The sequence below is a fragment of the Dreissena polymorpha genome, chromosome 3 (assembly GCF_020536995.1).
Source record: "Dreissena polymorpha isolate Duluth1 chromosome 3, UMN_Dpol_1.0, whole genome shotgun sequence".
Lineage (NCBI taxonomy): Eukaryota > Metazoa > Mollusca > Bivalvia > Myida > Dreissenidae > Dreissena > Dreissena polymorpha.
In genome coordinates, this window is record NC_068357.1 from 58,589,569 (window position 1) to 58,617,022 (window position 27,454).

At 34.7% G+C, this 27,454-nt stretch overlaps 1 long non-coding RNA gene across 1 annotated transcript; it reads left to right on the forward strand.

The window, feature by feature from the left end:
- The first annotated feature begins 16,752 nt into the window (after window positions 1-16,752).
- LOC127873802 (uncharacterized) lies at window positions 16,753-27,271 on the forward strand. The gene is made up of 3 exons (XR_008046395.1): window positions 16,753-17,131; window positions 20,146-21,145; window positions 26,896-27,271. It is a non-coding gene; the product is annotated as an uncharacterized LOC127873802 (long non-coding RNA).
- The last annotated feature ends 183 nt before the right edge of the window (window positions 27,272-27,454 follow it).

Here is a 27,454-nt window from a genome sequence, read left to right on the forward strand (position 1 = left end):
TTTACACTTAAACGAGTTCGCTTTTATGGATAAAATCGCTGGTTACATTTGTATACAAATCCATTTGAGAAGGCCAATGGTCAAGTGCGATATTCTTTTATTGAACAAGTGTCTTTCTCCTATCACCGATCGACAGTCAGTAAAAATATGTAAACAATTACCAATTAAACCCATTCACACAATTAATATATCCGTCAACTTGTTTCTTATTCTAACACAATTGTCAAGCAGTTTGCATTTCAGAGTCTCTGAAGAAAGTCAATCAATAGGACCGGATTATATTGAAGTCCTTTGACACAATAAAAGAGACCTTGATCTACACGGAGTGGTTGTGATGACTTAATAAAAGATTAATTTGAAACGACATGGTTTAATGAGCAAAATTATGATGATATTCGTTGCATTTTTTCTTGCTGCTTTGTTGCTATGGCTGATGCTGGTGAAGATGATGATGACACTGAGACAACGACGACTATGATAATTATGATGATCATCATTACGGTGATGATGATGACGAGGATGAGGAATAAGAAGATGAGGACTGGTCACGTAATGTCGATGTTGAAGAAAAAGAGGACAAACACAAAATGGTTCCTACGACGACGATGACTATATTTGATTGCGCGTCATGTCTTGGCATTCTGTTTGACATTGTCTTCCTGGATAGTAGCATTTTATTGAAGTCCTTTAAGAAGCGCGTTTGGTTTGAGATTAATTGAGTCGCGTTCTGAGAAAACTGGGCATAATGCATGTGCGTAAAGTGTCGTCCCAGATTAGCCCGTGCAATCCGTACAGGCTAATCAGGGACGACACTTTTCGCATAAACTTGATTTTCGGTAAGGACGGACTTCCTTGAAACTGTGAATACCATAAAAGCGGAAAGTCTCGTCACATATTAGCCTGTGTGGACTGCACAGGCTAATCTAGGACAACACTTTATGCACATGCATTAAGCCCAGTTTTCTCAGAACGCGACTCAATTGTTTGGTAAGTGTCAGGTTCGACTAGCCTCCAAAGCGATTTGAACCCCGAATGCTTTGTATAGACCGTTCCGAGGCGGCGATCACAGTTTTAATCACTTTATGTTGATATCGAATGTTCTGAACATATTCCTCTATTGATATCGTCTCTGGTTTTCATTGTTCTCTTTTAAATTAATAAGTACGAGAACATGCACCAGGCTATTTTTTTAGCAATGTTAAACAATCAAACCCTCATATAAAAACCAAATATCATATATTTTAAATATACCTTCATACGTAGTTTATTGTGATATATACCTTCGACAGCTGTAAGTAAATTACTTGTAGTCTTAATCGTCTCATTAACTATTGTGCGATTTTATAGATGAAGTTTTTCTACCCACACAATGAGTCGCCCACATCCAACGTTTATCTTACTATGCCCGTATGCAATCATTCACGAAGGATGGTGTATACATCCTATGAAACATAACTGTTTTTAAACCCAATCCATTATTTCCATTTTGCAAGTTACAGCTCATGAAGTATGCACGAAATTGCTTTTTCGAAACATAAATTGTGTATATTCATCCACAATTAAGTTCGTCATAAAAAAGAATCCGCCAAGTTGCTGCTCGTGCGGCATATTTTATTGAACATTTCTGCACTCGATTAAACTGCTCAAGTAATCGGTATTCGTTGTTTTCAAGTACAAACCGAGACAAAACAGTTATAAACCCATAGAAGGCTCAGAATTCTTTAGCGTCGGTTTTGTCAGTGTAAATTTATTTGTAAAATAAGCATCAAATTCAAAATTAAGTATACATGTACATTCGTTTGTACACTACACGATTTATAAAAAAACAAACATTCAAGTAGACATTACCTATTTAATCAAGTGTAATATAAAAAATCACGTTTTTCAATAGACATTCAAACTGTAGTAATAAAAAATTACAAAACAATCGAAGTCAAACATATTACGTACATTTTTAAATAAAAAAATAAATATTAAGTAACTGTTCTTCAAATGTAAGATGCAATGTATTAGCGTTCCATGACAAATTCACTAACTATGGTATGTCATTCGCATGAATAGCTTCTTCTTGAACATTCAAACATTCGTGTATGTGTTTTTCTTGCTCTGTGACGTAATATCGTGTCATAAGCATAACCACATCGTACATCAAATAAGCTTACAATATGACGAGAAGAATCATCATAGTATTTTTAGTTCAATAATTATTACATAATGACATTGCAAATTGGTAAGCTATTCGTCGGATTTGCCGCACTTTAACGTAGTTCAATCAAATGAATATCGCCCGCAATTTCAAGGTTGCCCCGCATATTTTTCACCAAATTGGTAAAGCTTTCTTAATTTACGAACAATATATTTTACTTTTCGTTTAACGGGTAATGGTGGTATTAAGATGCTCGGCATATGTATATAACAAATACCTGTTGTTGTATTGTAATTCCTTAAATCCACTTAATACAAATATGTTTGAACATTTGATTTTATTATGAGGCCAAAGCGTTTGACTACGAATGGGTCAATAAATCCACCTAAGTAATTACATGGGTGTTATGAAGCGCTCAAAACAGGAAGAGTAAACAGCACCGATCCTTACAAACTTTTACGAACAGGCTGTAGATACTTAATGTGACAGAGATTGTTAATGATAGGCCTCCAGTAATTCGTGGTGTTAGAACAGAACAGAACACAGAACAGAATTGCAGAACTGGTGAAGGACATTACTCTGTTCTAAAGTTGTCGTCTATGCTCGACATACACAAATAAAAACAATCACATAAGACATGTGTATGATTTGACAAACACTTACACAATTCAGGGACATATACATGGCCAGATTATTGAATGTAGATGTCTTTAGTTTCAACAAATAAATAAAGCTTTATATTTTCAATTAATGATAAGTACAAGATATTTTGTTGTCTTAATAATTCCGCGCGTTTCAATTTATGGAGGCGAATTATTGTCGAAAACCTTTTTTTTTAGACAAACGTGTGCTTAATAGCATTTATTTTATGAAGGATGCCATAAAACGTCACAGAAAGTAGCACTTGAAACAAAAGGCGTGAACACATTTTTCTTGAAGCTCATATTCTTATGTGGCTTGATGATTCTGTACAACTTTTGAATCGGCTTCGTAATAACTCTTCCGCTGTTATGGTATTTTTCGTCTAAAGAAAGTCTCTTCTTAGCAAAAATCCAGTGAAGGCAGAAAGTGTCGTCTCTGATTAGCCTGTGCGGACTGCACAGGCTAATTGTGGACGACACTTAACGCACATGCACTAAACTCCCTTTTCACAGAGCACGACACAAATAGATCCTCTGCATCAACTCGCTCAAAATTATTTTGTTAGGTTTGTGCTTAACCAAAAGTGTAAAAATAAAACAATTTTGAATTATTATTAAGAATGTGTTCAATTAAGTAGTCTTCCATGACTTATCGAGACATTGACAAATGTGTATGTGGTTTTTAAATTCTTCCGGTTGAATCCTTAAATGCAAGCTATTCGTAAATATTATTTTCCGTTTAAAAACACTTGGTACTTTTATGCACAGGTACTTGAAAAGAAGTTGTCCTTATATATCTTATAAGAGAAAAGGTCATATTTGTGACACTTTTAGCTGTTTCGGACATACTTTGGGGATTTTTTAATCAAGTAAAAGGTGTTTAATCAGAGATGGACGCTTCCTGCTAGCAACAACAACGACATGTGGGCATTGTTTGATCGTTCATGCTGTTGCATTGTATTATTTAATACACATGTGAAATCATCGTTGGATACCTTTTCTCTTATTATATATACATCTATACGGACAAAATTTTTTTTTCAAGTACCTGTGCTTTTATGTGTTGAGTGCATGCATTCTGTTACAAGTGATATACTTCTCAAAATATTGTTATTTAAGGTCAAAGACTGTTAACGCGTTCGTTATTTTTAAGGAAAATGATGTTAAATTGAAGGAAATGTTGTTGTTGAAAATTTTTAGGAAGTCTCTTATTTACTTGTTGTACAGATAAGCTTAATTTGGTTTCTGTCATTTTATCACCATTAAGCTATATTAATTTTGTAACAATATGTTTAACACATCACTTGAAATCTCTTCTTTAAATCACACACGCCCCTATTGTATCTGTCTTTTTTATCACTGGCACGGCAATTAATTCTAAATATTCAAAGAAACCGCATGTATCAGATATTTTATCAATAAATTAAAAAAACACCGTATATTGTGCGCTTCAAACTTCTAGCACCCACCCATCAATATTGGAGCCGATCAATTAAGCGCATTAACAAGCCTTCGTGGGCAATGTTAGGTTGAAAGTGTGATAAATAGGCCCTGCTAAAACGAGATAGTTGATATATTGGCAGCCAATGGATTTACTGGGAGTTCCCGTATCAGCGTGTTATCCGATTTGCGAATCGTGAGAGATAGCAAATGAAGTTAAACAACAAGGCGTCGTAGATGCGAACATCACACTCAATGTGTTGTGTCGAAGTAAAAATAAGAAGTCACGGTTCAGTAAAACATCATCATAATCCCATGAATTGCTTGTGATAAATTTGCTGAAATAACTTGAAATATCTTGAGTTCATCGTCAGTAATATAAACATTGTGTTCCGATCTTACGCAACAAGTCGTGAAATCTTCACAGTCTAAGATGTTAGTCGTGCGACCCTGTCCTTAAAAACGCGAATGTGTATCAGCTGTTTTCGTGGTTGTTATTGATGTCGTTGTTTTAAATCTAACTTCAAATCACCACCACAGCAACGATCACTGTAATTCTTCCAAATGTCGTCATTTAAGAACAATTATTTTTTCTTATTTCTTAAACATCCTACAATCGGTGTTGACAACGGAATTGTCATCTTCCGATCCACCCTATGATAAAAAAGCCCTCAACAAATGACCGGAAATAATTGTTTGTATTTGATTGGTATCTGCGTTTGAATCAATTATTGACAACATTGATAAAAAGAAATACAATCTAAGCCATGAGTTATAGATTTCCATTTCTACATTCGTTCATGCACGTTCATGAAGTACGTACTAGTATTTGTTAAGTGAAGTGGCTTGGAGATATTAAATACAAAATCAAACTGGACACGCCTGGAATTGGGAGTAGTTTTGCGTACGATTTTAGCACAGAAACAATCAGATCTAGTTGTATGCGTGACAGTCCTACATCGTTTATTATAAAATGCATTCGCGTTATGTCTAGTTCGACTAGAGATTTAGGAATGATTCTTACGTACAACCTATATCGTATAATATTTTGTTCATTCTCGTAATGCCAATCAAACACCAGAAATTACTAAAAAGTCCGCGCTATCAAGTGTGCATGCTAAAATTAAAGAGTAAATCAGAATTCTTGACCCGATTATGTGTTTGAGGTCGTTTTGCCTTTTGCTTATAGAATTCGGTAGGTCAACTAGAAAAGGCATTGTAAACATTGACGGCGTTAATTGACTATGGGATTTTTTGAAATTTTTAATTGTGTCATCAAATGCTATAAAATGCTAGATTTTAACCACTGAACAGTATGGTGAAAAAAAATAAAAGGAATGGAATTTAAGAAACAAAATCAAAGTTTGTATCAAGCAGCTTTCCAACTACTGTCTCTCGGATTTATAGACCATTTCCTGAACAACGCGGCCGTCAAGACTGTCATATATGATAAAACATTTGATACTTGATGTAAATGATCCCCGTGTTGTAATACAACTTAACAAAAACAACACATTCATTCCAAATTAGTAATTCATTTCGCGTTGGTAACGTTTTGTATTTTAATAATTTAACATAAAGACAATGCATAACCGAGCTGTATTTTCAGTATGAGTCTATCTGTTCTGTTCTGTTCTATGAGTATACGGCATAAATGGTATTTCATGCCTTAATTTATAGTGCTATTTTATGTAGACAAAGTTTGAAAAGTTTCATGTGTAAAACCTGTGAATAAGTCAGTACAATCTCACTGCATCACGCTTTTTAAAAACTTAAACTATATGCCGTGTTTTGTGTTGAGTGAAGAATTCGATACCAATTTATTGTTTTCTGTTATGGTGTGTAATAAAGTCCTGAATTACCGCCAAAACACCAAAACTGAAGATATACTCGTTTAATCCTATTGCGTAGCGGTTTGTATTCACGTTCAATAAGTAAAAGAGGCACAAATCAATGTCTTAAGGCGTATTCAGACGGAATTTGGTTAGCTCGTATATCTTTGAGCAAAGCTGTACAATTAAACTGTTTTTAATGTTTTAGTGTGTCTGTTAAAAATGGCATGATTATTCGTCGAGATTCTATAAAAATCAGCGTTCATCAAATAATGTTTGTTGTTTCTATGGTTTGTTTCAATCTATAAATTGTATAATGTTTATCTTTCTGCATTTGATTTTTTATAATGGTGTCAACAACTCATAATTCAACAAGTTCATGCTATGCAAGTTCATAAATAAATCGGCTTGACACATACCTGATTATTATTTAACCGTTATCACTTTTTAGATATAAATGTGTTTATAAAAGCCCTCAATACACTAGCAGCGTAAATATTTATCTTGTCTAATCCGTTAAGTGTGGAAAGAATGATATAAGTTTACTTAACCGGCACGCATAGAGGTCAACTTGAAGCAAAGCTCAACAGCAATCATCGACAAGGGAAATGAACAATGTATTATTGAGTTGGTCATTGTATACACCCTTTCAATACCTTTAGAACTTAAGTTCACATTAAATGAAGATAAGATAAATAATGTTCATGATCATTAATCAATGAAAGGCGATCATTTTAATATGTTTTAGTAACACATAGAAACGTAGTAAGTATAAAGTTTCATTTCACTGGTTTACGTGTATATTAACTTATTTTTTACGAATAATTATATTGCTTAAGCTCTAAAAGTAAATTGATTTTAAAATATATAATTACATCACATATAAAAGGCTGTTACTTAAACCACGATCCATCTTTGTATTGTTTATTATGTTACCTGTTATAAATTTATTTTCTCCGCAAAACTACGTTGACGTCACTTCCTGTGTTTATGTCTAGATTAATCAACTCAGTAGGCAATCAGTTACTTAATAAAAACGTTCAAAAACTGTCAATGAAATTAATCTTGTAGCAACTGATATTTTATTTGTATTTATTTCCGACAAATTTCTTTGAAGTTGCGTTGTTTATTTCAAATTTATCGAAGCTTATATACATTTCACGGCCGTTTTAAAGCAGATTAAGAGGCAACAAAGAAACATAAGATGCAGTGATTCCCAACCATTGCCCCATTTAAAATGTTTGATCACTGACACTTTGGCAAAGTTAAGAGAGCTGCATGATAAAGTCCGAGCTAAAATAGAAAATCAGCGTGTGAATAAACTACTTTTCATGCAATATTCAACATGCCAGTATCATCTGTTTAAGGTTTCACGTTACATATGAGTTCTCTTATAGCGTACTTGTCTGGTTCAACTGGCGGGTTAATTACAGTCATTACTCTTCCAGATAATTGACCCCTAATATGGTTGAATTTCAAAGTAATGCTGATACATAATGGTTTTTAGCGACCAATGAAAAGGAAATTGTGGTTTCAATGTGAGTTAGGATATGACTTTCATTCATACACTAACATTACTGCAATTGTTTGACCTTGCGAACTTCTTAAGTTGATATATGCCCCACTAAGAGGTTTGCGTGCCAGATGTTTAGAAGCATTAACATACATATATGTGTTTTGGTTGTTTAACTATGCTGCGATAATAAAAATAATAATAATGATAATAATAATAATAGTAATAATAATAATAATAATAATAATAATAATAATAATAATAAACGGGTACATAGAGAATACTAGGTCTAGTTTATTTAGCGAGGCTTAGAAAAGCTGAACCACGAGCCTTGGCGAGTGGTTCAGATTTTCGTGCCGAGCAAGATAAACTTTGCTTTATTCGGCACCGACCTAGTATTCGATTTATCCCATCAATTTTCTTAGTCGTTAATTATTTCTTTTAAAATAGAATAGGAAAATCGAACTAGACGGAAAATCCCAAAGATATTTTAAGCAAACATTGTTTCATTATTTTAATCGTGTCGAGCCTAATACATTACAAAAAGATCAGTAACTAATCTTTTTTTCTGTTTATCATACCTCTACGTCCCCGATTTTTAAGAAATAATGAAAAAAAGACACTAAGCAACTGCATCTTTAGCGTGAAACAACATGCATTGTGTCGTATGACGTGTTAATAATGACGTCACGAGTACGCGCACTTAATATTTGTAAATAATGTTTATTTGCTTTTTGAGTTGCATTATGTGTTAAAAATATATTACATCTTGGTATCAAATTGTTTGTTTTGTTGAATCTGATTCGATTTTACTAAAAATGATTACTTTATAGTTGATTCCGAGTAATATGAACATTCTTCGCCGCGCGTGACAGCTATATTTCAGCACTGCTGAAATAGAGGAAAATTTATTCCACAGTGGTTTATTTCGACAAAACACGTCTGATGATGGGATAAAATATTTTCTGACCTCTGTTTAATGTGTTACTATAAACAGTTATTTTCGACTGATATAAATTATTCATATACAATTATAACTTGTCGATAAGGAAAATTATGACATTCACTATTAAAGCAAAAGTGAGCCGTCTGCGACAGGTGCTTCAATTATCCGCACACGTTTCAAATTTGCAAACTAGATCGGAGAGTTGAGTTGAATACCTCTTGGCTCCGGATTTTATACGTATGCCACACAAACTCCAAACGAATCAGCACCCACAGCTTAAATCCTTTTTCTTGTCGATTGCAAGACAGAAGTGAGCGTAGTAAACATTGAATAATCTTTACAATTCAGATCTACTACTGCTGTATCAACCGAATATTAAATCTAGTAGTTTGAAACTGTCGATTTTAAAAAACGGACATGTGTATACCCGCTTAATTTAAATTATGATTTCTATAGTTTATTTTCGTTAAAATACTATTTTGATCAATTATAGATAGTTGATATGAAAATACTTTACGTCAGTAAAAATGATACTACAGCCTAGATGAACTAACTTGAGCGTCCAGTCTTCCAATCTCCGAACAGTGGGCACCTGAAAATATAAAAAGGAAGAATTGTAATTGTATTTGTTTATGTATATTATAAAGAAATAAATAACTGCATACTAAGGTTTTGTATTTTGAAAACGATGTTTACTAATTATATCTTAAATATGTTTAAAATATTTTGTATAAGCGCTCATATATTTTATTTTATATGGATGGCAACACAAAGGAAAATTGGTATTCGAATGTTCGGTCATTTTTTTTCAATCGCCTGGTATGCAATGTATATGTAGAATACAGCTCTGCGAGTTTATGGTGTATTTCTAAACAAAGAAATAATTCAGGCAACAAAATACACACATTTACAAAATATTATTTTGTATTCAAACGTAAAACATACCAAAGATGTATAACTAAAAGTACTGTTGCAACTTTATACAGAGGAAGTACAGACCTGACTCATGGCTAAAGTCGCTGCTATATGTTATCTATGCAAATATGTGTGATATGTTTACAACCATTATAAGCATAATAATCCACATGGTATGCGTCAGATAATGAAATTTTCCACTAAAGTTTATTTTCCATAAATTTTAATTGCACAATAGCCACAATGTACCATACATATTTAATAAAAATGCGTTTGTTTCTATGATTTTCTAACCACTGCCATGTATCACGTAAAAGAATATACACACATCTTGTTACTGCATGATCACTTCCCCTTCACATGAAATTGTGATATGTATATTACTGCAGTATTGTATGACTAATATTGGCAATGTACTATGTACAAGTGGTGTAATGCATGTGCGTAAAGTGTCGTCCCAGATTAGCCTGTGCACAGGCTAATTAGGGACGACACTTTCCGCCTAAACCGATATTTGCTAATAAGAGGTTTTCTTTAAACGAAAAATACAATAAAAGCGGAAAGTGTCGTACCTGATTAGCCTGGCGGACAGCACAAGCTATTCTATGAAGACACTTTAAGTACATGAATTAAACCCCCTTTTCACAGAGCACGGCCTACCATTACTGTTTTGTTCTATAAACAGATGTTAGAAAGCTTTGCTGTTTTGCATCGTACGTTCATCACTACACAAGCTAATCTCAGCAGATTGATAATTGGGTGAATGAGGGAAATGCATCCTAAAGTCAGACGGTGATGGAAGCATTTTTAAATACGCATGTATATTAAATATCAGAGCAATACGGAAATGCTCTGAAATATAGAAAGACCCAATAAAAAAATGAGATTTTGTAAAAAAATAAACAGAAATATATTTATATTTTTGGTAAGTTTAACATTTTAACAGTTTGTAATTATACCTTAATCCTCGTCGTATAATAGCTGTTCGTAGGCATTACTTTTAGGCTTTACCAGCTTGACGTTAGCCGCGCCATGCGAACATATGTCTTATGCCATAGGCGACCAGCGAAGCCCTTTTTATTTTGGAATTACTTTTAAAAGCGTACACAAGATAATATATTCTTCCCTGGGGACAAATTATTAAATCATCAAAGTCTAGTGTATGGAAATCTTTTAGCGAAAAAATAATGTGAGAAATGTACTTGTGTATTCCGTGTTATCATGCACAGCGAAAATATGGCAAAATCTACGTTAGAACCAGAGCGCGAAGTAGAAACTTTTTACGGGATTTGTATGTGTTTACTTTACGTGTTTCGTGTGTTTGTAATTTTACTGTGCATCTATCAATCATCTTTATCGCAACCAAGCGCCGTCGCTTGCATCAACTTAAACCCGTTATTGATTATACGTTTCGTTGATATAAAAAATGATACTAACGTAAATAAACTATTAGATCTTATCAAATGATTTGAGATTTTACAAATCAAACGTGAATAAATTCTTCAACAAAATTAATCAATGTCGTCTTTCCATCAAATAAACAACATATTTTTTTTGCTAATTGCTTTTCAAACAATTATGATGCTAATGATGTTGATAGTGATGCTGCTGCTGCTGATGATGGTGATGCTGATGATGCTCACGATCGTGATGATGATGATGATAATTGTGATGCTGCTGTTTATGATGCTGATGATAATGATGATGATGATGATGAGGAGGAGGAGGCGGAAGAGAAGGAGGAGGAGGATTTCTCACGATTGGGTTCAAAAAGAGATCACGTTCAGATCCACAAACCAACCGACGGACAGGTTCATGGCAATATATCCCCATTTCTTCGGAGCTTTCGAAGTTTTCGGTTGGGACGTACTTGATATATTCCATATTGATATATAACATAAGACCGTTGAATGGTTGAACATAAATCGCTCATTGTACAGCTTTTAATTGCTGAACATTTACATGGACGTTATGTCCTAATGCTGAGAGACAGCTACGTCGAAGAATAAAACAAACAACTATTACCGATTATGTATAATAATCAATCCACTAATTTAACGCTCTAAAAAAGTTGTGTATTTCCCTAATACTGGGAAAGTTTAATCCCAGCAACACTTTAAGAATTGCATGAGTGGATCGATATGCACAATTTATCCCCAACGGGTGATAACTAACAAAACAGAAAGTAATCAGCGCTACAATTAATCTTTTCATGACATGCACTGTTCCGCAAAGGGATAGTATTCAAATGTTAAAAACGACGGGTAATGCATGCGTGATCATTTGCTCTTTGTAGGGTTTGATTAATTATATATCCTTTTGTCTTCTGTTTACTGTCATTCACTGCGACATTTCGACTAAAAATATTAGTTCATAAAAACATCATTGAAACGTTAGTTATATAATAATGAGAAAGCAACAACAAAATGTTAAGTTAAAGGATTATACGGGGTACAAAGTATTTGCGTGCAGAGAATCAGTACCCAAATTTCCCCCCAAAACGCAACAATACAATCAAAACGATACAAATACGCAAATTATTTCCATATGTATGCTACATTTGTTCCCAATGTGCAATATCAAATAAAGAATAGAAGCAATTTATTTGGATTTAAATGGGGTATTTTGATTTCTTTATTATTTTGATTTTCTATGTGGATTTCGTTTCGTTTAATATCGGACAGTAGTTGCTTAAAAGAATACCGGACAAGCAATCAATGTGCACCATGTACTTATTTCAAAATCTTCAAAGATTCTTGGGAAAGTTATCTAAGAAGAACATCCTGGTAATATGGATATCTTCGTAAAGCTTCTAACCATTTTCCTCATCATTAGTTATATAAAAATATTATTTATTTTAGCATCGGAAGACTTGAACCTATTGAACGCTGTTGAGTTCGTTTCTTATGTAGAACAAGTACCGTTGCTAGGGGGATACCGTATCCGATATACCTCCACAAACATTAGTCGCAGGTATCCGATATACCTCCACAAACATTAGTCGAAGGTATCCGATATACCTCCACAAACATTAGTCGCAGACAGGGTCGATGGGTGAAGAGTTAAGCGGCGACTATATTTTTTTAACATGAGTAATACAATAAGGAAAAAACATTCAGAAAAAAAACAACATATTTTTTATGTTACTGCTTCAATTATTGCCATGGCTACTTCCAATATTACCGAAGAGTCTGAATATTCGGCACTCTAGTAATTGTTTAGTAACATTTGTGCACGAAGTTTCTTTTTAGCCATTGCCTGAGAAATATTTATCCCAGTGCTCTACGCCGTTTCGTCAATAAATCAATCCAGATTTATCCGTTCGTTACACAGAAACGAGGCAAGTGTCATATTGCCAATTAAGCTCCCTGCAAGTTTTTGTCTGGAACTGTGTCGTAAAAACATGTATTTCCAACCAATATCTTACAACGCCCCGTCAACAGAACCCTGAGTAAAATATACAAAAGTGCGAACATCATATTTAATTAGTAAATAGTGCACACTGATTTATCGCCTGCGTCAAACACAGCCAATATACTGTTGACTGCCTCGCTACATCATTTACGACTAGATGTTGATAAACGCTTTGACGTTTTTAAGTTTTGAGACTAAGCTATTTGTCATTTTGCTTGTAAAAAGTAGCTATAGTAGTGTAATAGCTCTTGATAACGTATAAGGCGCCAATATTTATTTTCGCTCCAAAGGATTTTAAAATGCGCATGCCAATGTTGTTTCGATGCCCATCGTCGTACCCGACGTTGTAATTCCGTAAGCACTAAAATATCGTACAGTGTGCATGTTCCCACATAGATACATGTCATTTATTTATCAGGCTGGTGTTGTTTTGCAAATAACTTGTAATCGTTAAATACAACAGTGTGTGTTTGAATTATAAACAAAATACCTGTTATTGAATATGTCAGACAATTGGCCCAGAAAATAGTATATCGGTAAATAAGGCATACTAGTCGGCTTTGCAAATGTCCAAACACATATGGGCTATTCATCTCTAACTCTCCAACAACTTTTCGCCAACGTGCGCCTCTGTTATGTAACCCTTCAATGCAATGGGCCCGTTTTATCATTTACCACCTTATACAGGTTATTGCGTTTTTGTATTACTGTGGTGTGACATTTCATACTAGATGTAATCAATTAGTTATGAGATTTGGAAATAAACAATATACTATGGTGGCATAGAGGTGACATTCACTCCTCTTTTTTTAAAATTGCACTCCTCTTTTTTCTATCTTGTGGCCACGACTTACTAACTCGTGGCTAGCAGTTAGCTTTGTCGTGGCCACAAGATAGAAATAAGAGGAGTGCAAAACTAAATAAAAGAAGAGTGCAATTAAAAAAAGAGCGGTGCAGTTAATAAAAGAAAGGGGCATTAAACAAAGAGGAGATTATTTTAGCTATCTCGAGATCCCGACTAAACTAACTCGTTGCCACGAGTTGTTCAGCCAATCGAATTGTTGCATGTGGTCGTTCATCGAAATCTTTATACAAAGGGAAGTAATAATCACAGTAAAAGTCCGCTCTGACCAGCTATATATATATATATATGCGTAGAGAATATTTGCACACGTTACGCAAAATTTGATTGGCTGATTAACTTGTGGCCACGAGATAGCAAAAATGCTCAACTCTTTTGTTTAATGCACCGATCTTTTTTTTAATTGCACTCCTCTTTTACTTAGTTGTGCACTCCTCTTTTTTCTATCTCGTGGCCACGACATATAATACCCGTTTTGTTCATTGGTTCGTTTCTTTGTTCATTGGTTCGTTCGATCGATCGTTCGTTCATTCATGAGTGCGTCCGTCCGTCCGCCCGTCCATCCTTCCATCCATCCATCCAGCCAGCCAGCCAGCCAGCCAGCCAGCCAGCCAGCCAGCTAGCCAGCCAGCCAGCAAGCCAGCCAGCCAGCCAGCCAGCCAGCCAGCCAGCCAGCCAGCCAGCCAGCCAGCCAGCCAGCCAGCCAGCCAGCCAGCCAGCCAGCCAGCCAGCCAGCCAGCCAGCCAGCCAGCCATCCATCCAACCCACCATCCATCCATCCATCCATCCATCCATCCATCCATCCATCCATCCATCCATCCATCCATCCATCCATCCATCCATCCATCCATCCATCCATCCATGTAATAGCTCTTGATAACGTATAAGGCGCCAATATTTATTTTCGCTCCAAAGGATTTTAAAATGCGCATGCCAATGTTGTTTCGATGCCCATCGTCGTACCCGACGTTGTAATTCCGTAAGCACTAAAATATCGTACAGTGTGCATGTTCCCACATAGATACATGTCATTTATTTATCAGGCTGGTGTTGTTTTGCAAATAACTTGTAATCGTTAAATACGTCCATCCTTCCATCCATCCATCCAGCCAGCCAGCCAGCCAGCCAGCCAGCCAGCCAGCCAGCCAGCCAGCCAGCCAGCCAGCCAGCCAGCCAGCCATCCAACCCACCATCCATCCATCTATCCATCCATCCATCCATCCATCCATCCATCCATCCATCCATCCATCCAACCATCCATCCATCCATTTATCCATTCATCCATGCATTAATAAATTAATTCATTCATTTATTTATGTATTTGTGATTGCTTTACTTATTTTGTGTTGAAATTTGAAACTTTATTTTAAATTGATAATGTGTTCCTATTTTGTTTGTTAATATCCGTGTGTAAAAAACACATTTTTAAATAATAATAATAAACTATAATAAACGTTACGATTTGAAATAACGTCAATAATTAAAAAAATGTATTTAATAGAAACGCAAACACAACAAAGATTCCAACACATGTATTAGCCGTAAAGACGATTGTCATCGTTTATATAATGCACTTCAAAATAAAACTTAAAAGCTTTACAAGTGATACGTATCCTACGGAAAACCCCTTTCGAAATAAGACGAAAGAAAATTGCTCGTTTTGCAATTGCAAACATTTGATGGTGTGCGTGCGCTTAATATAGATTTATATTAAACACAAACATAGCGATATTTATTTTTATTGTTGTGAGTTGCTATGTATTTCTTGTAAACGTATATTATATTCACGTTGGCACCAGTTATTACTCAAACATTGACTATGATATATTTGATGTATCTATTGAGTCAGGGCTGCGAACCACAATTCTCTACAGTCCACTGGCATTAGCCGTTTGTTGCAGGTGAAGCCAACCTTCGTGATATCACATTGAAGGGAAAGTCATGTGTTCTCTGGAGGTCTCTTTAACGCTTGCCCTGAGTTTCCCCTTAAGCGCCTCTGTTTCACAATGTCCATAATTTAAAATTTAATGACACGACTGAGATCACATGGGAACGTCTGTATTACGTGAACTATAAATTGTATTGGTTTATGAGTTATGAGCAACGATGATATGATATGGATACTTGAAACCGAAATGAGGACTGCGTTTTAAATAGCTTCCTTGAGGAAGAGTTACGCGTGTTTATTTACGTTGATTATTAAGCATTACGTTATAATAGCGGTACGTCTGTGCTTTGTTTACAATCCCCATATAGAGATGTGAGTTTTTCCGAGCATAGAAAACGTGAAAACAAGGTTTGACTGGTTCCGAGCATAATGATAGGGGTGGTAGCCGAATGTTCTGTATTTAACCCCCGCGCGCAGACTTAAGTGGTTCCGAGCAGAGCGATATCCATGGTAGCCAAGTTTTCTTTGTCAGTTAGCTCCGCGCATAGATTGGACAAGTTTCGAGCATAATGATAGCGGTAAATGACGTCTCTACCACCCCCGCGCAGAGGTTTGACAAATCCCGATCTGAGCGTTAGGGAAGGTCGCTCGGATTGCTTCTTCAACATCCCTCGTGGAGAGATATGACCAGTTCTAAGCATAGGGATCGGGATGAAAACCAAATTTTCTCTGTCGAATACCTCTTCCCAATTATTTCACTGGTTCCAAGTAGAGCCATGTTTGCTATTTTAACAACAGCTCTCTCAAACTTTGACTGGTACTGAACATGGCAGAAGGGGTTTGGATCGACTTTTTTCTTCTACTATTCAATGTGTACTTGCTTTTATTAATCCGTGTACTCGCTACCATAATTCTTGGTTCCTATTCGATGGCAGTATATCAGTTATTTGTGCTACTTTGTTTTACATGCTTTTGACCGATTTGTTAACGTTTATCAAACCAAAACTCGGAGTAATTTCAGATTTAATTACAATGATTAGTTTTGAAGTATGCGCTTATTATCTAAAGTAGTTTACTCGCCATTAGTATACTACCTGTAAGTTTTAACGAACTGTTTATCGCGTGACGCATATGGCTACTCGATTGAAAACTTTACATATTAACCACAGTACAGTTTGTCGTGTATTGATTGAAGTTAAGCTTTATAACTTCAGATATAAAATGGCGGACTCTAGTTCAGACGTAATATACGATTATTGCTGCAATGTCTGCGAGGAAGACAATGTCAACAAGGAGGTATTGTTCTACTGTCAGCAATGTTCGACGGATACTGTGATAAATGTATTGAAAACCACAATGGCCTATTTAAGAAACACAAATCGTTTGGATGAAATGAATTGGATAAGTGGCCTGCTGTCAAGACAGCATTGGATCTCCTGCAGAACTGTCAACAACACCCCGATCATCGCATTGAGCTATACTGTGAAGACCATGGAAAATTGTGTTGTCTTCTGTGTCACCTTTACGATCATAAGTAAGTTGACAAGTTTTCATTTTTGATCATTGGTAAAGGGAAGTAAATTCAAATATGAAGGAATGCTATTTGTTTGCTTGGGTTTAAATTCGTTAGAACTTTACGATGCATGTAATACAATCGGTGGAATTATTTTTCTAATCAAAGTTGACAATAAGGCAAATAAAGTTTAATACATCTTTAACTTTGATGTTTTTATCATGCAATAAACTTCGTGTTATATCGTGCAATTTGGTGTATTTACGTTACACCGGAATTATTCTTATATGCTGGTAAATCAACGATAGGTTGATCAAAATCAAAACAAGATGTGGGTTAAAATAGTATAACCGACAAAACAAATGCGTCTATGTGGTGTCGAGGTGAAGCGAACGCTTTTATATCGAAAATCCTAGGTTCGATCCCCGCGTTGTAACTGTTTTTACCAACGCGTTTTGCTGTTATACGAATTTTATACTATTTTAAATAATAAAGTTCTGTAAATAAATACATTAAATGGCATTATAATTTTTTTTAAATAAGTGTGAAGAAGGCTATTTATAGCCAATGTCGAAGTATCCCTGTCTGTAAAGATTGTAGATAACGTGTTTTTATGTCCAATTTTATGTGAGTAATTCCTTCTTGTTCTGCGGACGCTTGATTAAAACATATTGTTTGTTCAAATTTGAGTTCATAATGAACTTCAAACCATTTTCAACATACACATTAAACTACTCTATATGGAACATATTTTACTTGAAATATCAATTCGTAAGTAAGCAATATGAACTGATCAATGTGAACTAGTTCGTTTTGCTTACAAATGATGTACTACACGTTTTTCATAATAAGATAGGTGAATAAGAATACGATATAAATGTTTGCAAAATCTAACATTCACACCCGCAGCGTTGTAATGGCATATTATTCAGTGAAAACGTGGTAAACTAGCAAATGAGTCTAAATCTTTTAATGTGTGCGGTGAAACTAAAATATTTTTTTTCTATCAAGAATAGATCATAACAAATTTATATATTCAATTGTGTTATTGTCTTCTGTCATGTGCTTATACTTTCTTTTTGTCAATGTGTTAAATCTTATTTCATTTCATAAATAAATAGATAAGATATAAATGAATACATATATAATATCTTATAAGTAAGGATATAAGATAAGGATAGAGGTAAACCAGTAAACCAACCGAAACGGTCAACTTACCGGTTACATTTTTTTGGAAAAGGTTAACCTATTTTTAGTATGTTTTTTTTTGTGCGCGTGACATAATGTCTACTTACGCTAGCTTCTAGTCAGAACAATATGAAACACCAACGACGGTAATAAATAACCTGTCAACAAACACAGTAATAAAGCAATAAATTAGTACTTGTGTGGTTACAAACTGTGGATACGTTTGGATAATTGACACTTTTGTTTTGTTTAACTCGCACAAATGTAACTTGCGAACTGCGGGGATAAGGAGCTATTAGCGTAGATGTAATTGACGTTGGGCGGCTTGTTTTCATTTGTTATGCCCCCGGATCGAATGATCGGGGGTATATTGTGTTTGGCCTGTCTGTCTGTCATTCTGTCTGTCTGTCATTCTGTCCCAAAACTTAAACCTTGGTCATAACTTGCAATCATAAGGATAGCAAATAGATATTTGGCATGCACGTGTATCTCATGGAGCTACACTTTTTGAGTGGTGAAAGGTCAAGGTCATCCTTCAAGGTCAAAGGTCAAATATATGGCTTCAAAGCGGCGCAGTAGGGGGTATCATGTTTCTGACAATCACATCTCTTGTTCTGACATTAACCAACACTAATAGCTCGCGAAAGCGGTTATTATTAAAAATTTTATTATTAGTAACGTACGTCATCAACTATGCAACCACCACCGTCTGAGGCAAGATTTAATCAAGAAAGCAAATAATTAAAGTGATTGAATTAAAAAAAACACTCAAATAGTAATACAAAATAAAATCATTATCTCCACGCTCCGAATTGGAGCGGGGGTTTATGTGGTTATCTCCGCTGTCTGTCCGCCCGTCCGTCCTGGCCACTATCTCCTCCTATACTATTTGCGGTAGAACCTTGAAACTGAAACACATGGTAGCTACGAGCATATGTGCGACAGTGCACTTTTTGGAATTTTGATCTGACCCCTGGGTTAAAAGCTGCGGCGTGGGGATACGCGTCGGCTGCGGCCGCGCCATTTCTAGTTATATTTAGCATGCATGTAATTGCTTCGAAGTTAAGTGGTACAGTTGGTTAAAAACTAAAGGAACTAGCACTATTTAAGCGATACGACGTGAACGTGCTTGTATAAGCGGTCCAACCAAAAAAATAAAATAATGACACATGAAACGGAATATTTTGCGGTTCTTATAACGTTTTACTAATATGCTTCTACGCAGGACAAATACATGCAAGATCGAACATGCATTTAGAGAACGATTTACATAATTGTTATGATACATGTGTATTATGAATCTGTAATGGCCGCTAATGTAATCAGCGCAAGCGATCTTAAATTACTTTCTTATCTAAAGAGAGTACGTGTTCGAGCAACATGACATTTGTGAGTCTCTTTTTATATTGTTTCTTTTTAAGCTTGTTCAGTTAATCGGTTCATAACCGGCTTCAGTGCAAGGTTAACCGGTTAATAATTGTTTTAATCCGTTGCATCACTGATATAAACTGTTGGTATTTTCTTTACTTATGAACATAACAATTTCTTTGAAACAAACGGTTTTAGAAATATTACAGAATAATCATATATTTTTCATATTAACATCATTTTGTTATACAAGCATGCCATATCTGGTAAATATGACTTAATGTAAAGTGATTTCTAAATATAATGAAACAATGAGCTTCATGAACCATAGTTATACTGACCTTCAACTTTGTTTGACATTAAATTTCTTAAAACTAAGTCATAATGACCTGGGACTTCGTTTTAAATAAAATATCTTTGAATTGGTAATTTTAGTAATAAACGTAGGCTTTCATTATAGTAATGTATTTGTTCTTCAGAAAATGCAACAAGATAGTGCAGACAGCGTAAAAGGCAAATACGATGAATCAGTCAGATTTTCAGCGATTAGCCACAACCCTTGTCTCGGAACAGCAGAAAGTGGGTACACAAATCGACATGGCTAACGAATGCATGCAGAAACTGCAAGAGGCACGTGGCAGAGCGCATACAGAAATTCAACTATTCCGCATGAAAATGAACGACTTGTTGGACCATCGGGAGGGAAATACTATACAGTCTCTGGACACGCTGCTTATTACATTAAGAAACCCTTTAAAATCCGGCATATGGAAATGCTCAAAGCTTAAGGAAGACTTCAAAAGTATGCAGGAAGCAATTAAAGATTTCGACTGTGGCAGGCCCAACGTAAATATATTTATTGCACATTCTAAACTCACCGAAATGATTTCAAACAAGCACACAATATTAAAGGAATTATCTGCCAACCGAAATGTTGATATGACTTTTGAAGGTAATCCCGATGTTGAGAAACTTTTATCAGGCCTCGGTGTCCTGGGTAATGTAGAAGGTTTAAATCGAAATTTAGAAATATGTTTGTCGGGCGAGATATTTCATTGTAAAGATAAAATGCTTCTCAGTGTCAAACTGCCATCAGATAGAGGAACCTGTGATATAAGTGGCATAATTGAACTTTCTAGTGGAGAGCTCCTTTTGGCGCATTATGAAAACATCAAAATGAAGCTGATTGATATGCAATACAAAGTTGTCGCTCACACAGACCTATCAAGCCAGCCAAAAGACATGTGCAGTTTCAGTCCTACTGAGTTCGCTGTTACATATCGTGAAGCAAGCATGATCCAGTTCCTCACTGTCAACAAGTAATGTTAGGCAGGACACTTACATTTTAACATAAATGTAACGGAATCGCATATTCTAAAGGGACTGTGTTTGTTTCATCAGGTAAAGCCTTTTACCAATACAGATTGGATGGTCAGGTAGTAAAGAAGATCTACGAAGATATTTCAGAAGGATTCACAGGTACGCTTTCTAAATTGAAATATTGAATTTCTAAAACGGTTGAATGAATGCTGTCTTATTTCGCTGACAACAATTTGTACTGTTCAGACGCTTGTGATACTACATAGCATTAATTACACGTATTATGAAGAAACAATAATATGTAACGCAATACTTACAATAAGTTCTATATTGGTACAGTTTGCAGAAATCATACCGCAATTTTATTCAGAATTATGTGTAAGCCGAATTTCTTCTATTAGTATAATTATCCATTTTATCTGTACTTATGTAATGCACACATAATAACGTGTCTCTCTCTAAGACTTTTGAATTTTAATTCTTGAATACCTGTTTAAATGTTCGCTAAGCAAGTTTATGAACGAAAAATGAACACGGTTTTAAATAAATTATCATGCAATTAGAGGTGACAAATATGTTAGAATGTGCCTTTAAAACATCACGGTCTTACCTATTGTCTTTGTGCGAAGATGCCGTCAAACTTTCTATTTCCGACTGATCGGTGGTTTATTTAAAAATATGTTTAGGTTACTTTATTTATTTTATTGCATAAATCGATTCGGCTTAGAATTGCTTTAAGAAAATGTATGGTTATAGGTGTCTCTATGTGCAAAATGTTGCATTTATATTTGCTTAAAGTTGTCGCTTTAACATTGAATTATAAAGGAAAAATATTTAGTATATTATGACATTGCGCAAACCAAGCCCAGTCACAAAGGATCTGTATTTTCATGAAATCACCATTTTTGGGCGGGATATTATGCGTTTCGGTCAGTTTCAATTTAGGAGCGAATTTTTAGAAAAAAAAACTGCGTTTTCAGAGGAAAATAATAAACAATCGTACAAAAACTCGTCTTGAGCATCTAAAATCGCAACAATGTGTGCTCAAAGAACCCATTAACCCGTTCAAATAGTTGTTTACTTCTATTTCGACATAGCTTTTAACAATAGTCCAGTGTTTCATTGCATATATCGATTCCGCTTAGAATGGCTTTTAAGAAAAAGTATTTTATGGGGTCTCTATGTTCAAAATTTTGCATATATTTTCTCTTAAATGTGTGACTTAAACATTGAATTATATAGGGAAAATATTTAGTACATTATGACCGTTACTTGCATCGTGGTGCTTACCAATGCAATGGAAATAAACTTTCCGCTCACAAATTCAGTATGACGATTCGTATGTTGAAATCATATTTAGTGAAACTATACCAAAAGGCACGATCGAAAACTATAATAAAGCCATAGTATTAATAAATTAAATAAATATTATGCACAAACCAATTTTGAATCGACTTTTATTCCATTTGATTAATTGACGCTTTTTAATTATTTTTGATTTATTTTCAAAGTTTAATAAAACGAGTAACCGATAAAAAGGCGATCCGCGTCTAAAATAAAAGTTTGGTTGAGATGAGGTGTCTTTAATCAATATAAGTAGGTCTCTCACGCCTGTACATATATTGTCAGCACAAATAATGATCAGCATATTTGACAGACTTCTATGCGGGGTTTGGAGTCGAGTCGGTTAGAAACCTATAAGAAATGATTAGTATGGTTTTCTTAAAGCGAGTATGTACTATCGTATTATAGTTTTTCATACCAGAAAAACGTTGATAAATAAAAACTTGAAGACAAGTTCAGTAGGAGTAGAACCAGAAAATAAAGGAAATCAAAGTGTCATTTAATTGCAAATAAGTGTGTGATGTACAGCAGAAAACTCCTTTATGTACACAAGACACTTTTTCTGAGTATTTTCGTTTATAAAGACACACAAACACAATTTTGGTCGTACAAAATGTACGAGTAAACGTATCAGTGAAAGAGAAATAATTGTTTAATAATTGTATGTTATATTAATCGGTCATATTATGTTTGTTTACGATTGCGAGGAATAAAATGTGGATAATTTAATCGTGTTAACTCTCCGTACGAATATGTTTAATGGTGCGTTCACTGGTTGCTAACGTTAGTAGATTGTAAATGAGCTAAACACTTTTTTATTAGTAGTACATACAGAAAAGACCCAATGTGTTAAGGCGTTTGATCCACATGCACCGAAGTCAAATACCGGTTAGAACAACTTTTTCCGGTTATTAAGCTTAAATGGTTAATTCTCTGGAATTAAGTCTCTTTACTAAATCATTACAGACGTATGCTAGCATAGATCGATACAGAGAAATTCGAAATTCTCTTTAAAACAAATCTAACAAATCTAACACATCAATGGGAATTTAACATCAATACAGAACCGTTCTTAATAATCTGCATACGAATAGTGAACGATCATCATAATAATCTTATATCTCTTTCGCCTGCGTGCGAACTGTGCCGCGGGAAACAATGTAACATTTAAATGCTAAATTTAGTGACTATGAATAAAAATCTATCATTATTTTAAATTTTGTATATGTCATTTATTGTAATCTGTTAAACTATCGTGCATATAAGCCGTCGATAAGCCTATTAAAATGCAGCAACTGTCGCGAAGGACGCTATTATTTAGATGAAAAAATGTGCGACCGTTTTACCCCTGTTTCCCATTATGCGGTTTTGTTTATCCTATATTAATTGGCATCGTGAACACATATGGTTACATAATATTTCCTTATTAGCATAATTTCATTGACAAATCTTTAATTCGATCATAATTATATTGTTTTGCAATGTAAATATGCCTTGCAAAATTATAAATATATACACATATAATGTGTCTCATTGGTTCATATACAATTGTCGTAATTAACAATCAAAACACTTATCTAACCTTTATTTGCTCGCTAGTTACGTTCAACGTTGACATTCTTCTTGTACTTGTAGCAGCGATCATGTGTCATCGACACTATTCGTCGTATTTTCCTTAAAATGTTGCAATACTGATGCTAAATGTCGAAACTAACGCTATATGTCGGACAACCGAGTAGGCGATAAGTATGAATTCCCGATCAGTCAGTGTGATCCAGGAAAAAATGTCATTTAGCTCTATTCTCTCTTTGATCGTTTATTCAAATATGGATTAACGCAAACCTTCAGCTCTTAAACTGCGAGATATATGGTGAACAAACACTTGTGGGTAACTCGAGGTCGAGAATATAATTCATTTTTTATTATTATGCCAGACTTGAGCTCAGCAACAATCTACTGCATCCGCAAAATTGTAAATGTTGTCTGTCTGCGAGTTGTATGAAATAAAAATAATATATAAGAAATTTTCTTTAAATCTGGTCGACGATTGCGTGAGCCATGGTAAAAAACAACAACAACACCAATCAACACCATATCAATGACGTTTTTACAAAACACACTTGCACTTGAGCGTTGTTCCTCTGCATCAAAATAAATACATGTATACATGCTTTGGTGCTTGGGAAGTATTTTGCTGTTTTGGTTTATACACTTTTTTGATGTAGTGTCCATTTTAATGTTTATATAATTCTTACGATTTTCGTCGTCTGATTCGAGGTATCTATTTGTATTTTGGTAGTACTGTTACCGTGCCATCGCACGTTGTTGCGTTTGTAAAACAGTGAGTGATAGTCCATTGGTCTGTTGACCGTCTTAATATATTATAGTCCAATGTTCTTATACTACCAGTATATAACAGTAGGAATAACACAGGTTAGTACACTATAACCGGTTACCTTTTATTTTCATCGTTATCAACCGATTAACTAAAACTAAGAAGCTAAAAAACGGTTAAGAATACTTTTATATATTTAATAGTGAACGTACATGCACGTATATTTACTATCTTTACAAGCGAACGTCGTTTATGATCGCTTACGTTGGTTACATAACCATGACCCTATCATGTTCATCATATCAATTAATTATTTTTCTCCGCTGTAGCGTACTTATGCCCTTTTTGACTCAAAAATACCCTTTTTATATAAAATGTTTCTGTGGTAATCTGTGTCTCCTAAAAAAAATATTTTTTGATAAAAAGTCACAAACAAACTTGCTCTGTCTACAACCTACGCTCAGAGATTTACTGATTCCGAGCATAGTGCTAGGAGCGGTAGCCGAATCGCTGTCGTGTTATATTGTTGGTTAAAGTCTTTGTAATGTTGTTTAATAACTTAATCACGGTATTTAAATATTAGGTATAGGATTTACTATTTTACTGTTATTACTACATTGGCAGGAATTGTACCTGTACTAAAATGCATTGCGGAAAACTAAAATTGAATATAGTGTGCCACAAAGAATAAAAACGAGCATTTTGTATCTCGTTAAATCTATGTTACCATACCAGATCTAGCGTTCAAAGTGTGGCTATTGCTATAAGGCACATATTGATTTGATTGATTTTACGAAATATTGTACGAAATATTCGTTGACTTCGAGTATTTATTTTACTTTAACGAGTGTTTGTTTTACAATGTATTTGTGTTTATTCGTCGTTGAAGCGCATTAACTATTTCAATCAGTTGTTGACCACATATTGTCAGCTTTTAATTGATTTGAATGTATTTTATCCACCTTGTGTTGACTTTTTAACCTGAATCATCATTAAAAAACACAAAACACACAATTTGTACTAAAGTTGTAAACAATACGCGCTCATCCCAACTATTCTACTTAAACGTAAGGTAGGCGGATGTCAACTTTAACCTTAACTGTTATTTCAACTGTTAAAGCTGAATATAGAAGAATGATATTTAATAACATAAAATTTGATTTGTTGCCAAACGTCCATCAATGTCGATTTTGATTACAATGGTTATCATATGAGAATCAAACATACCGACGGGCTGAACCGCGTTTAATGCTAATTGTCGAAGTATCTTCTTTGTAATCAGTGATTTCTGAGAAATCTAACATCAATTACACTATACATGTGGTTTTGCGCCAAAAGTTAGAACCAGTCGAATCTGGCCGAGAAACATATTTTTTTACAATGAATTGACAAATTGATATGTAAAACGATATATTTCAGTATTGTTCATACAACTTTTAGCTATTTGCTTCATGTATGTGACTCGTGTTGAGATAAGTACAAATGTGTTTTTTGTTGGACTGTTTAAAGGCTCGATGAATTACGTTCTTCACGACACCTATGTCTAATATAAATGTCAAAGTGTATTACATTAATAGAAATATTGTGCTCTGCCGGGAATGAAAATAAACCAGTATTTAAGTCTACAGTTTATCAATTTCTAATTGTATTTCCCGATTATATGAAAGAAACATAAATACTCGAAATCAACTAATATTTTGCAAAATATTTCGAAAAAGTTAACCAATACAAAATCAGTGTACCATATAGTTATAGCTAAAATTTAACGCTAGATGTGTTATGGCAACAACGATTTAACGAGATACAAAATGCTTGTTTTTTTGTTGTGGCACAATTCCTGCAACGATAGATATGCATACGTCACACGAACCTAACATGGTAAATGAACATGTGTTAAGTATATTGGTTAAATATATTGCCCCACAAAAAAGCAAAAAATGAGCACGTTTATCTTGTATAAATCTATGTTACCAGATCATATCGGGCGTTGAAATGTTGGTTATTGCTATAAGGAACATTGATTTTGTATGTGTTTTTTTTATTTTTCGAAATATTAAACGAACCATTCGTTAATGTTCAGTGTTTATGGGTGTTTACTGAAAAAGTGAAGCAAATGATTTCCAAAGATTTCGATATATACATCATTTTATCGTGTATGTAGCGTGTTTCGAGCAAATTATAAACCAGATTCATTTGTTACGATATACTTCAATGTATTGATAAATTTCAGTGTACAAGTGTACAGTGAGTGGATTACGGCTGTATGTGACCAGCTTCCATCACAGCACTCATTACCATGCCTATGGATGGGAATGTCCTATCAACCTTGGAAAATCCTACACTTTGTGGTCCTTCAGCTGTACACGTGTCAGATTCAGGTCAGCTGCTGGCTTGTGGATAATATTCAAACAACTTGGTACGAGTCGATGGTGAGCGAGGAAGTGGTAAAGCTGGCTTCCGAGAAGGATGGTTAGTTTCGTCCAGATTCTGTATTCTACAGTGCATGTACTGGCAGGCTGATTGTTGGGCACAAAAGTGACACTATACTGGTGATACGCACAGCGTGTGTAATGTGTAATACTGTTATACATGAACTAACTTTCACCATGAGTAGGAAATGCCTTTATACATAGTATTGTACATGTTTATATTATTTTACACTTTTCACATTCTCGTCGGATAAATACAATAAATATATTACACTCATGGTGCCATATTGTGTATGCTGTTTGTTTGAAAAATGTATTTGGTAGCTTATTATGGTATGCTATTTTAACACTATATTTTAA